Source organism: Meleagris gallopavo, chromosome 1 (assembly GCF_000146605.3).
Source record: "Meleagris gallopavo isolate NT-WF06-2002-E0010 breed Aviagen turkey brand Nicholas breeding stock chromosome 1, Turkey_5.1, whole genome shotgun sequence".
NCBI lineage: Eukaryota > Metazoa > Chordata > Aves > Galliformes > Phasianidae > Meleagris > Meleagris gallopavo.
In genome coordinates this window covers 22,207,224-22,219,120 of record NC_015011.2, presented here as the reverse complement: position 1 = coordinate 22,219,120, position 11,897 = coordinate 22,207,224, and the positions used below count along the sequence as shown (strand labels likewise).

At 39.4% G+C, this 11,897-nt stretch overlaps 1 protein-coding gene across 1 annotated transcript in view; it reads left to right on the top strand.

Annotated features, from left to right (window-relative positions):
- PTPRZ1 (protein tyrosine phosphatase receptor type Z1) overlaps positions 1-11,897 on the top strand; it is a 142,858-nt gene that overhangs the window by 10,725 nt on the left and 120,236 nt on the right.

Sequence of the window (11,897 nt, the reverse complement as noted above, 5' to 3'; positions counted from 1 at the left end):
AAAAAAGGAAGAAAAAGAATGTCTAATATAAAATCAAGAGACTTTAAGGTATACATTTTGGCTTGTATTAATGTGTATTGGGGCTTGCTAACAGTTTGCAATTTTAAATATTTGTACAACCACAAAGTAAGAAAGGTTTGCAAAATCTCTTATTGTATGACTTCAGGAGGTAAGGGTTTAATTAAAATACTGACTATTACAATATCTGAGAGAACTGGCCTTGTTCTCACTTTTTCGCACTATCAGTCCATGGAGAATTCAGGGAAAAGGAGATTCTTCAGTTGGCTGTGTCTTCCTGTTCTGCAGAGCCATCCAGAAAACCCAGGCTGGCTTGGGCATCTGCAGAAAGAAGGGAAAGTGGCATTTTACCATGAACATTCATAGTGTGTTGGCACAAGTCATTGGCTTGTTTTTATGTCTTACTATTCTTTTCCTAATTCAAGATCTCTGTCTCAGAAGTGAACCATTTGTTTGTTGTTGTTGTTTCTTTGTTTCCTAATCAATCACTGTAATGCAAACAGTGTGAATGGAAGGCCCCAAAAAAGTGGAAATTGTCATTGTAGACTGGAAGGATATGGGCTTCCATTGGGAAGTTCAGAATGAAAATTGTACACTGAAAAGCTTTACTGACCTACAGCATGAGAAGGCTAAATAAAGGATACACTGGAAAATTCAGGTATTCTGTATAGTTTTGGGATAGCAGAGTAGCGATACAGAGAATTTAAAACAATTAAAATGATCTTTCTATTTTCATGATTCTCCTACTGGGTTTCCATCAACAAGATTGTTCTCAATTTTGAATCATTTTATTTCTCTGTCACATTTGACATTAGATGAATGCTGAGCATATTCTCAGGCTCATCTGCCAATTTCTCTTTAACTCACTGTCTAATAAAATTTATGTTCTCCCTGACAGTCCAAAGGACTTTCTCCTTTCCATGCATTTTACCAAATACAAACGTGGTTACGTTTTAGATTACTAATGTAATGGTCCTCCTGGCTGTTTTTCCTATTACCTTCGTAATGTGTGTTTCCTACTTATTGACACAATTTCTGCTCATTTTTTTGGTCATGTGTTTTGTATCATCTTCTACTTTTTCTCATTCTGTCTTTGAGATGACAAAAGAGGGATGGTTGCGTTTTGTTTGCTTGCTTGCTTGCTTACTTATTGAGTATTGGAGAGAAAAAAAAATAATAAATCAATATAACATTTATTAGAATGAACAAGAAGGGAAAAAAAGTTCTTAGTTTTATTTCTCTGTAGATTTGATTTTCTACACTGTCTAATTGCTCAGTCAGAGATTCAGGGTATCTCTTGATGAGAGAAAAAACAGTTTTCTCTGCAAATATATTTAAGCAGAGGTGAATTCAGTATTATATTCTATGGAATTCATTCAGGGATGTTTAAAAATACCCCATGCTTGAAACCGTTCTTTTAAACCATTGGTAAAAGACACTGTTAGGTCTGAGAGTTTTTGAGTCTTTCCTGATTTATGCCATTGACTGTGGGATCTGTATTGCAGAGAACATGTTTGCACATGGTAGAAGTCTTCACTGGCTGGATGGGAAGTCCTAGCCTTTTTGTGAGAGGTGATAAGGCTGTGACACACAATCTACCAAAGATCTGTCTGAGTATCCATACTCATGGAGGGAGAGATGACAGCAGGAATGTTCATTAGGAATACGTGAATATCCTAAGTGCTCTATTTGATTAGCTGTTGTGACTATATGTTTGCAATGGGGAAAAATGTTTTCATCACATGAAAACAAATTGCATTTTAACACAAATTAAAAATGCCCTTATTGCCCTTCTGAGTGGAAGAAGACAGGTTCAGCTCAATCAGGTGAAGTTAACGAGGCAGTGATGCGCAATGGATAATTTCAGGTTGCATGCAGTTGACTGAAATAGAAAAAAATGTATGTGGAGCTATCAGAAAACAGTCTTATTACCAGTAAATAAGGTGATATTGGTTAAATAGCTTTTTCTAATATGATTGATATTGTGCATTGAATAAGTCTGTAATCCATGTTTTCAAGGAAAGCTAATGATTATTGAAGTTTTTTGTTCATTAGTTGAAGAATTAAGTGAATATGCAAGCCTATTTCTAAACATACAAAACCTCATTTCTCTGAGATCTGTTGTTCACTTGAAGGCAGCAGAAAATCTGACCCACTCAGGGTAGCTTTTGGGTTATACTGAGTAATAGATTTGGTCACTGTGCAGGTACTTGGAATGCTGGGTAGGCATCGTGCTCATCACATAAAGGGCAGGCAGGAGGGTTTTAGGCACCTGAACTGGGATTTATAGCAGCCAGCATATCCAGTGCTGGGACTAGCCTGCTCTAATATCAGATACGGAGGTTGGAGGCTCTGCCTGCAGCAGGCGGATTGGAGCTTGATGATCCTTGAGGTCTCTTCCAACCCAAACCATTCTATGATTCTATGACATGCAAGCCTGGCTGGGAAGTACTAAAATGTTTTCTTTATAGATTCATGGAACAGCCCGGGTTGGATGGGGCCTTGAAATGTCATCAAGTCCAAGCTTTATATGGCTAGACTTGACGAAATGTATCCTGGAATTCCGAATTGATCTTACTACTCTTGAAATAGCCAGAATACGTTCAATTCATTTCATAATCACCTAACAGTGCAGCATTTGCTGAAGAAATGGGAAATAGCAGACCTGAGCCGTTCCTGTGTAAGGGTTTGAACTACAGCTGTGGACAACAGTTGAGATGGCTGCAGTGCTGATCTCCACTCAGGCTGAAGATGGGAACAATAAAAAACGTCAAAGAGAAAACGTAACGATGAAGCCTAATGGGTAAGCTGGGTGCTCCTTGCTGCATTTCCAGGCACTAGACTAGATTTCCACTCTCCTCACTGCCATCACAGCCCTCCTCAGAAAGCAGCAGCTGCTGCTTGTGTCCCTGGTCTCCTGCTCCTGCTGTGCGTGTCCCCCTCTTCCCCACATTCCCATACATTGCCATCAGTCTGTGGCTGTGTCTCTGTGCTGGGATGGAGGCGTTTGGCTGCAGGGGCAGTCGGTATGGTGGAAGAGCTGCTCTGTCTGGCACAGGGGCAAGGAGCCAAGTCAGAAAATGTGTTGTAAGTTGGATTGAAGCCTTGGGTCAGCAGCTGGACCATGCTGGGTTATGTCTCACAGTGAAATGAATGAGATGCGGGGTGCCAGTTCCTGTCAGTTTGGTTATTTCTATCTTTTATCTAACTATTATCCTATGAAAAAAACAAAACAAAACAAAAAAAGCAACAAGAGGATATCTGTTGTCTCCTGGAGTTTTGAAACCTGCTGAAGAATGCTGTTCTATCTCTTGGGTGGATTGGTCTGATGCTTATCTAGGCCTCCTGGGCATCTCTGATCCATGAAGTCTGTGCGTCTTTCAGCTTGGACCAATTCCTATGTTTTTTCTGTTGTGGAAAGTGAACCAGTTAGACACAAAAGTGCTGTGTACCGCTCCCAGAAGAGAAAACCGTGTGACTGTGCCCTCAATCTGTGTAGGAAATGCATGCATTCACAGCATCCTGCTAAAATGCCAGGAGATTTTCTGCCTCAGGCAGGTATGGCAACAGAGTGAGCAACAGCTGCAGTGTCCTGGAAGAAAATACAGCATGTTCTCCTTTCTATGGCAGTTCAGCTGCTGTGGATGGCACGGGGACAACAGGCTTATTTCCCCAGTAAGTCACTCAGCCTTCCAAAAAGCCCAGTATCTCCAAGGCTTTCAGCTGAGGTGGGGCCTATTACATGCTCCCTACACAGCCGAAACCTTAAAAGCTCAGTCAAACCCATAATTAATTGAAGTTTGTGTAACACTTAGAAGATATAACTCACTAGATGAGTACTAAGGCTGTTGCTAATGATTTTAAATCTACAAAGCAACTTCCTAAAAAGCTTTGAAATTGGCAATTACAGTATTCTGTGTTAGATGGAAAAGCTTTGATGGCTACAGAGTGAGAAATAAATGCATGACTTACGCTGGAGAGATAACAACAGCACACTGCTAGGTATAGTGACGTGGCAAAGAGCCAGACAGGGATTTGCTATTGCTCCTGCCAAAACTCGATTTGAAGCCATTTCAGTGTTGCATAAATGACTATGAAATTCCTGGGAAGTCTGTAGTTACATGTACTTATGGTCTGAAGATAAGGTATAATTGGAGAATTTTATTTGCATGCCCTCATCACATATTTTATTTCTGTTTTTATTTCTGTGCAGTTACAAGGCTGACTTCTGATACAGTGCTAGACATGAATCCAGTGACAGTATTCTTGTTTATCCTATGTTCTGTCAGATGCTTAAAAAAGATAAAAATTGATGATAATTAAAAAAAAGATTAAATAGATTAAAAATAATAATAATAACTTATAATGATAGGTCTACAAGGCCATTATTTTCTTATCAAGAGTAGGAATATCTTGTAATGAAAATTGGAGTCTGGAAGCTTGGTTTTTGTGTGGTGTCTTCCAATGGCAAAATACATGAAGCTGTTTTCCTTGCTTGTCTGGTAATGGGGGGCTCAGCTATAGCATTCGCCGAACTGTTTACTTCAGTTATTCAGTTTTTCATGAAATGCTTAGAATTTGATAGGTTTTTTGGTGTAAAATAATGTATCTTAGGCTGTAAACCTTATATTTTTAAGCTAGTCTTCATATTACTCCTTTAAGAAAAAAATAATTATCTTATATTGTCCTAATTAGATTAACATCCATCTTTCTTGAGGACATTGCTACTGTTTGAAGTGACAGTCTGGAAGGACTTCACTGTTTTTGAGATTTCATTTAGAAGTAAATAAAGTTATTTCGAAATAAAATGATGGAAAAAAAATCTCCCTACTTGTCTACAGGTTTTTTCCTGAAGCATTAAGTGTTAGCACTGTACTTATTGATGCAATGCCAATATACTTAAGACATTTTGCAAACATTTAAGGAATATAACTAGTCATGGGAAATCCAGACAGTTAATTTATACGTGGGAGTGTGCATCCATCTCCTTCTGTGAACAGGTGAATCATGTAACTAGACTGTTACACACGTTGGCTGGATCTGATGTTAAACCAATGTGTGGAGATGCTGTATAATTGCAATCATTTGTCATGTATGTATTGATATATTTAAACACAGATGTCATTAAATGTGCTTGTGCACAACCAGGGTTCCATTGTGAAAGTACCTTGCAAACACAGAGCATGAACATGACAATTTCCCACATAAACTAAGAAATGATGAAAATAGTGAAAGAGAAGCTGGTAGGACAGAGAGGATGGGAGCAACTGTTAAGAAAAGAAGTTGTGTTGGCTATTCCTGTGAGTCAGGTTTTCAAAGTGGTCCCTCAGATCTCTCAGGAGACCAGATCGCTCTCTACAGCTGCCTGATAGGAGGCTGTAGCAAGGTGGAGGTCAGCCTCTTCTCCCAGGTAACAGCGATGGGATGAGACGTAATGGCCTCAAGTTGAGCCAGGGGAGGTTCAGATTGGATAGTAGGAAAAAATTATTCTCAGAAAGAGTGGTGAGATGTTGTGATAGACTGCTCGGGGAGGTGGAGTCACTGTCCCTGAGGCTTTTCAAGAAACAAGTAGATGTGGCACTGAGGGACATGGCTTAGTGGTGATGGATTGATGGTGGTTGGACTAGATGATCTCAGAGGTCTTTTGCAGCCCTAATGATTCTATGAAGAATTGTACTGAATAAGCCTGTCTCAATTCCTCATCTGTAAGGGAGATAGCAATACTTCACTCAGAAGTATTTTGTGTGTACAAGAATATCTTAGTATTTCCAAAGCCCTTTCAAGAGAAAAATGGTTAACTCGAAGCCCTGTGTTACAGGGCTGAATCCTGCTGCTAGGAGGTTATGCAGGTAGGCTTTATAGTTCTTGTGGGACCTGCAGCATGCCTGCAGGCAAGTTGGCTTCTGATTATGTGGAGGCCCTGGAGCAGCCCCTTGCATGTAATGTGAGCCCCAAGCAGCAGTTACATTGCATCTAATGTAATCTAATGACTCAGTGTGGTACTGGAAATCATGAGACCTAAGAACTAAACCTGGCAAGCAGTGTCAACCCAAGCATGCCATTTGACCTTTTTTTGCCTTAATTTACTATATGTAAAGCTGAGACAATATCCCCATACTTTATTAAATTAGTTCAGGAACAAAAGCACTACATAAATACTAAGGTGTACAGATATTACTGCGTGAGCACTTGTGTGCAAAGGGCTGAGACGTGTCTGGTGACAGATAGCCCTTAGCACAAGCACAGCCTTCCCAGTGATGTATGGCTTTACTTATGTGCAGCTGCAGGCACATTTATGCTTGACAACTCAGGTCAAAACAGCTGGTCTGAGCATTTATCTTGCAGTGGTGCCTCTTTAATCCTGATCCTAAATGGAAATCCTTACCATGTGCCCCAAAAAATACCAGAGACCATGGATTGCCAACGTCTGTTACTTCATGTTCCCCATCTAAAAGTCAACAGGAAGAAATGTAATACTCATTTGCTTTATCAAACGTGTCACAGTATAGCTTTTGTGCACACTTGATAGGAACGGTTATACTGAATTGGGATACCCATGATTCTATTCTATCCATTTCCTGTAATTTAATATTTAAATGTTGTGTATAGCCAGAACAGTGGTAGGACAGGCATAGCATACTTAAAAATTTCTCCTGTATATACAGCTTGGGTCCATATATGTGTCATGTATGTTAATAATATCCTGTACCATTCCTCTTTATATACATATATCATACATATATGAGTGTGGACTTAGGAGTGGGGGCTGCCAGTGGCTATTTCCCTACAGTTGCCATCTCAGTGCTATGGGGTCTTGCAACATGTGCTGTCTGTGTAGTTCCTGGTGCCAAATGAAGAAGTGCAGCTTATGTCTCTCCTGCCCTCTATATAGTCAAACAAAAAGAAACAAGTCACTATTTGCATGTCAGCATTTGCAATCAACCAATGTCTGATAGATGGCAGTTGTCATTAGCTCTGGCTTCAGGGAGGTGGTACCATTGCTTGTAAGACAGAAGTAATTGTTGACTTTTAATTAATAGCAATAAGGACAAATACCAATCTGGACAAAAGCTTTAAATTGTGCAGGCAGGCAGTGGATAAAAACTTGCCTTTCTTTTTACTCTCTCCTTAAAATAAGGACGTGTTAAAAATGAACAGAGGCCATTCTAGATTTCTCTTGTCCTCCAGTGAATGATAAAGTGGTGAGTCCTATATAGAAAAAAAAAAAAGCTATTACTGGTAGTTTCCAGAATCCTTATTTCAGAGTATATAGAAATCCAACATAGAAATAAAAGAGAGAGGAAGAGATAAAATGGAGGGGGAAAGAAAAAAAAAAGAGTGAAAAGGGAAAGGGAGGGAGGGAGGGAGAAAGGAAAGAAAGAAGGAAGAGGAAGGAATTGTTCATATGTTCTTGGCATCTTCACAACACTGATCTCTAACATATATGTAAGTATGTAATACATATAGGAAATACATAGTGAAAAAATTGTAGAATTATACTTGTTGACACTCAAAAGGAGAAGTGATGTGATGAACATAACAGCAGTGGGCTTGGGGAAGTAGCAGACACTATCCCCCTACTCCCATATGTGCGCTACCGCCCTGCCTCACCTTGTCCATGACTGACCCACAAGCTCTCCTCTCTTCTCCTGCTCGTAAGGGACCTTGTGGACCATTTGTGGTTATGGCCCGGATTTCCCTTCAGACAACCTTGTTTTTCTTGTCTGAGAGAAAGGTGGAGAGTCCTGCCCAGCAGATTCTGGGTACCTGTCTTAGGTAATCTATCACACATATCATGTGTAGGAAAATCATTTCAGGTCTACTTCAACAAGATGCAGTCCCAACACAGAGTTCTGTGGATTTTCTGGCAATGGCACATAGAAATAGTGACAATAATTGTTAGTATAACAACATGTATATAATAGGGGACTGCTGACAGTAATTTTCAGGCCATAATGACAAAAAACAAAAACAAAACCCACAGCCTAACATCACACACAAAAAGAAGAAACAAGTAGCTTCATTGCATTCAAAACAGAAGTGTGTTTTCTTAGCCTGTCAGGTAGTTCATTTGAAAAAGTTTTCATATATAGTGAATGTATTCAGACCTAATGCCACCTCTTTGTACAAAATGCAAAACCACGATTGGACTAAAACTCACTGCTCTTGAGTATGGCACACTGTGTCTCTATGGACAAAACACAGTTGTACCTTACGTATCAAAGAGGAACCTTCAATTATGACTGGTTTTGTTGGAGAGGAGTTAAAAACGTGGACTTGTCAGGACTGTGGCTGTGAAAAGTTTTAGCATGCAGGGTGGAATGGACAAGCTGATAGAGCATGTAAGTTCTATAAGTCGTGTCTGAGGGAGACAGTATTTGGCACTGTGTTTCAGCTAAATTTCACAATGATTTCAATTGAAGAAAAACAACTCTATATTCTTCCTGAAGCAGTATCTACAGTGAGTGCTATTTTAAGAATCCACCCAAGGCTCTAGTCATGAAGAAGCATGTGTTTAACTGGACTGCATTCATTCTAGAAATAAAATTGATGTTCTACTTGCAGTTTTAAAGAGAAAATCTTTGTTCTTTTTTCTCCAAGATGGATTCCATGGTGGCTGTGAAGAATATCCTCATTTCAAATAAATTTTAAAAAAAGAGAGAAGCAAACTGTAATTTCCTACAGCACATGCATGAAAAAATTTAACATCATATTGGCAGGAAAAATGGCCTATAGGGCTAATAGATTTCTGGCATATTATATACAACAACAAATAAAATTGCAAGAGGAAGATAGTATTAGGTTAAGAACTATTATCGTTAATGGTTCTCAATACTTTTTGTTTAGCACAAGCTTTTAGAAATTAAAAAATAAACAAAAACAAATAAAAACCAAGATGGTGTCATGCCACCCAGCTCTCCTTGCTAAACGAGAATGAAGAGGTTTACCAAGATATTTCAAAAGTTTGGAGTAGGGTGGATATTTTTCTTCCTTTTGTGTATGTTCACACTGCCTTCACACCATCTCACACTGCCACAGATGCTTCTGCAGACAGATTTAAATTAACACTTTGTATTAAAGTGACAGTGAAAATTTTCTTTTTAGGATGAAAGAAAAGGGCCAAGGGTATTACATAAGACTTGCTAATATTTCATCTGTCCAAGTGATATTTTAAAATTATGAAAAGTTCATAGAATGGTCCATACATTATTGATGTTGGTATTGCAGGAGACTGGAAATTGTTGGAGATGATAAAACTGGTTAGAGCGCAGAAAATTCCTTCCATGATGATGTATTTCAAGAGATTTAAACTTGTGAGGCCTTTCTTCACTTTTTTAGACCTCTAATGTCTTTTAGAGGTACAGGGATTTATAGAAGCTTTTGATTCCACTCTTGTTTCAAGCTATCTACTACATAAGTCTACTGCATTGTATCTTTGGGTCTGACGATTCCTGCTCAGGGAGCAAGTTCAGCATGAAATGTAAAACAATTATAAGAGTCTAAGAAACTTATTCTGTCTTTAATGTGTAGAGCTACTCTTGGGTTTAAGTGATTCAGATGCTCAGAAGGAAATTAGAAAAAGATAACTGTTTATGCAAATGACTATACAGCAAACCAAACTTGAAGAAGGATATTGTTTCCTAGAATAAACGAGCATCTGCTTTCCTTTTTAATGTAGAAAAGTATCCAAAATGTGACCATAAATGTGAGGTATTGAGTGACTGAATGAGAACCACACATTATTCAGCACGCACTAATGCAGTTTCCCATACTCTGTAAAGATTAAAGTAATAATTAGCCCCAGGGGGAAGAGGGGGCCCAAAAAATCTGGGCTTGAGAGATGGGTCTGTCCAAAACTCATTTCACTCAACTTTGTTAAGTACAAGATCCACCTCCTGGATTGAGACAATATCACGTACAAATATAGGCTGGGTAAAGAATGGACTGAGAGCAGCCCTGAGAAGAAGGACTTTGGGGGTGTTGATAGATGAAAATCTTGAAATGAACCAGCAGTGTGCACTTGCAGCCCAGAAGGCCAACTTTGTCCTTGGCTGTATCAAAACTTGGCTGGCCTGCCCTCATCTGCGACCTCCAGTACTATAAAGATGTGGAGCTTTGGGAGCGAGTCTAGAAAAGGCAACAGAGGTAATCAGAAGTCTGAAGCATCTCTTCTACAATGATAGGATAAGGGAGATGGGGTTGTTCAGCCTGGAGAAGAGGCAGCTTTCAGGAGACCTCACTGCAGTCTTCCGGTACTTAAAGAGGGCCTACAGAAAAGATGGGGAGGGACTCTCTGTCAGGGAGTGTAATAATAGGACAAGTGGGAATAGTTTTAAACTAAAAGAGAGAAGATTTAGATTAGATATATGAAATAAATTATTTACTCAAAGGGTGATGAGGCACTAGAATGGATTGCTCTGAGAAGCTGTGGATACACCATCCCTGAAGGTGTTCTAGGCCAGGTTAGATGGGGCTTTGTGCAAACTGAAAGTATCCCTGCCCATGGGGCATTGGAATTAGATCTTTAAAGGTCCTTTCCAACTTAAGGCAGTCTATGATTCAAGATACCAATAAAAACAACAGGACTTGTTTTCTACAGTTATATTATTCTACTGCCTTTCCTTCCAGTGGTACTGTGGAGCTCATAAGAAACTAGATGCTTTTTAATGAATGAATATAACTTAATCCCAGCACAAACAAACTTGCATATTGCCAGTATAAGAGCAGCAAGCCCATTCATTTGGCAGTAAGCCAGGTATTGCTAGATAAAATAAGATGCAATCCTTTCATCAGTGCGTGAATTAGCAATTAGTTGACATCAAACTGGCAAAGATGCACTAGACAGAGAATATAGAATGAGATCTCTCTGTGTTAATACTCTAATCTCTCTTTCATTACATACCTTCATAGCAGGCAGAATTAACACTGATAGAATTTCTATTTACTCAAAAAAAGCAGTCATGTTATAGTGTTAGTTTGTGCTTCGTTGGCACTCAGCAGAGATAAGATCTGCATTCAACCTTAATCTAATTATGACAAAATTAATAATGTCAACCCTTGAGAAAGTAAGTGCATGACAATTAATGAAGAAGTGGGTTAGATGTGGAGGAGTTTGCTCTGCTGATGATGACAGAACTCAGCCTATGAATCAGCAGTATAAGAGGAGTATTCTGAGGAAATAAAACCATAAAGATAAAGGTAAATTATGAAATCCAGATGAGACCCTGGGGACTAGGAAACTAATGAGGGATACATCACATCTGAGACGTGCTGAGGCAAAATGTATAGGTGAAAAGGGGAATTTCAATTTGATACAAAAAGAAAGGGAATGTTCAAGCCATGAACTCTGTGTTATATGCAGCCTTGCAGAACAATTCATCCATCATTCAGTCCATTGCTGGCAGCTTTTTTTTCCCTGGGGAGTTAATTTAATGGCAGCAGCCTGCCCTTTGCTGTCAATTTCACCAGGGCTGAGAAGCTTACTCCTATCGCACTGAGCGTATTGCACTCGCTTGACACAATGCATGCACGCAAATAGCTTTGTGCCTACTCTGGGGTAAAGATAGCCACTAGAAGCAGGCATGTGGCTGCTGAAAAAACCTCTTGGTGTGCTCCCAAGATGACCCTAGGAAAAAGGATCTGACTGCTTTGATGACTGCAACCATGTTTCAGCCACTGCCTGTGTAGATTCTTCAGTGACACATGAGCTTTCCCTGGCAGCAGATGAAGCTATGGAACCTGCTCACCAGGTGGGCCTCAGCATGATAAAATATATGAAAGCAGATTAGGTAGAACAATTAAAACTTTAGAAATCTGGAAACAAGTGCTTACAGAATGAAGGCTGTCAAGATGGCTAAATGGGCTACTGAACGTTAGCA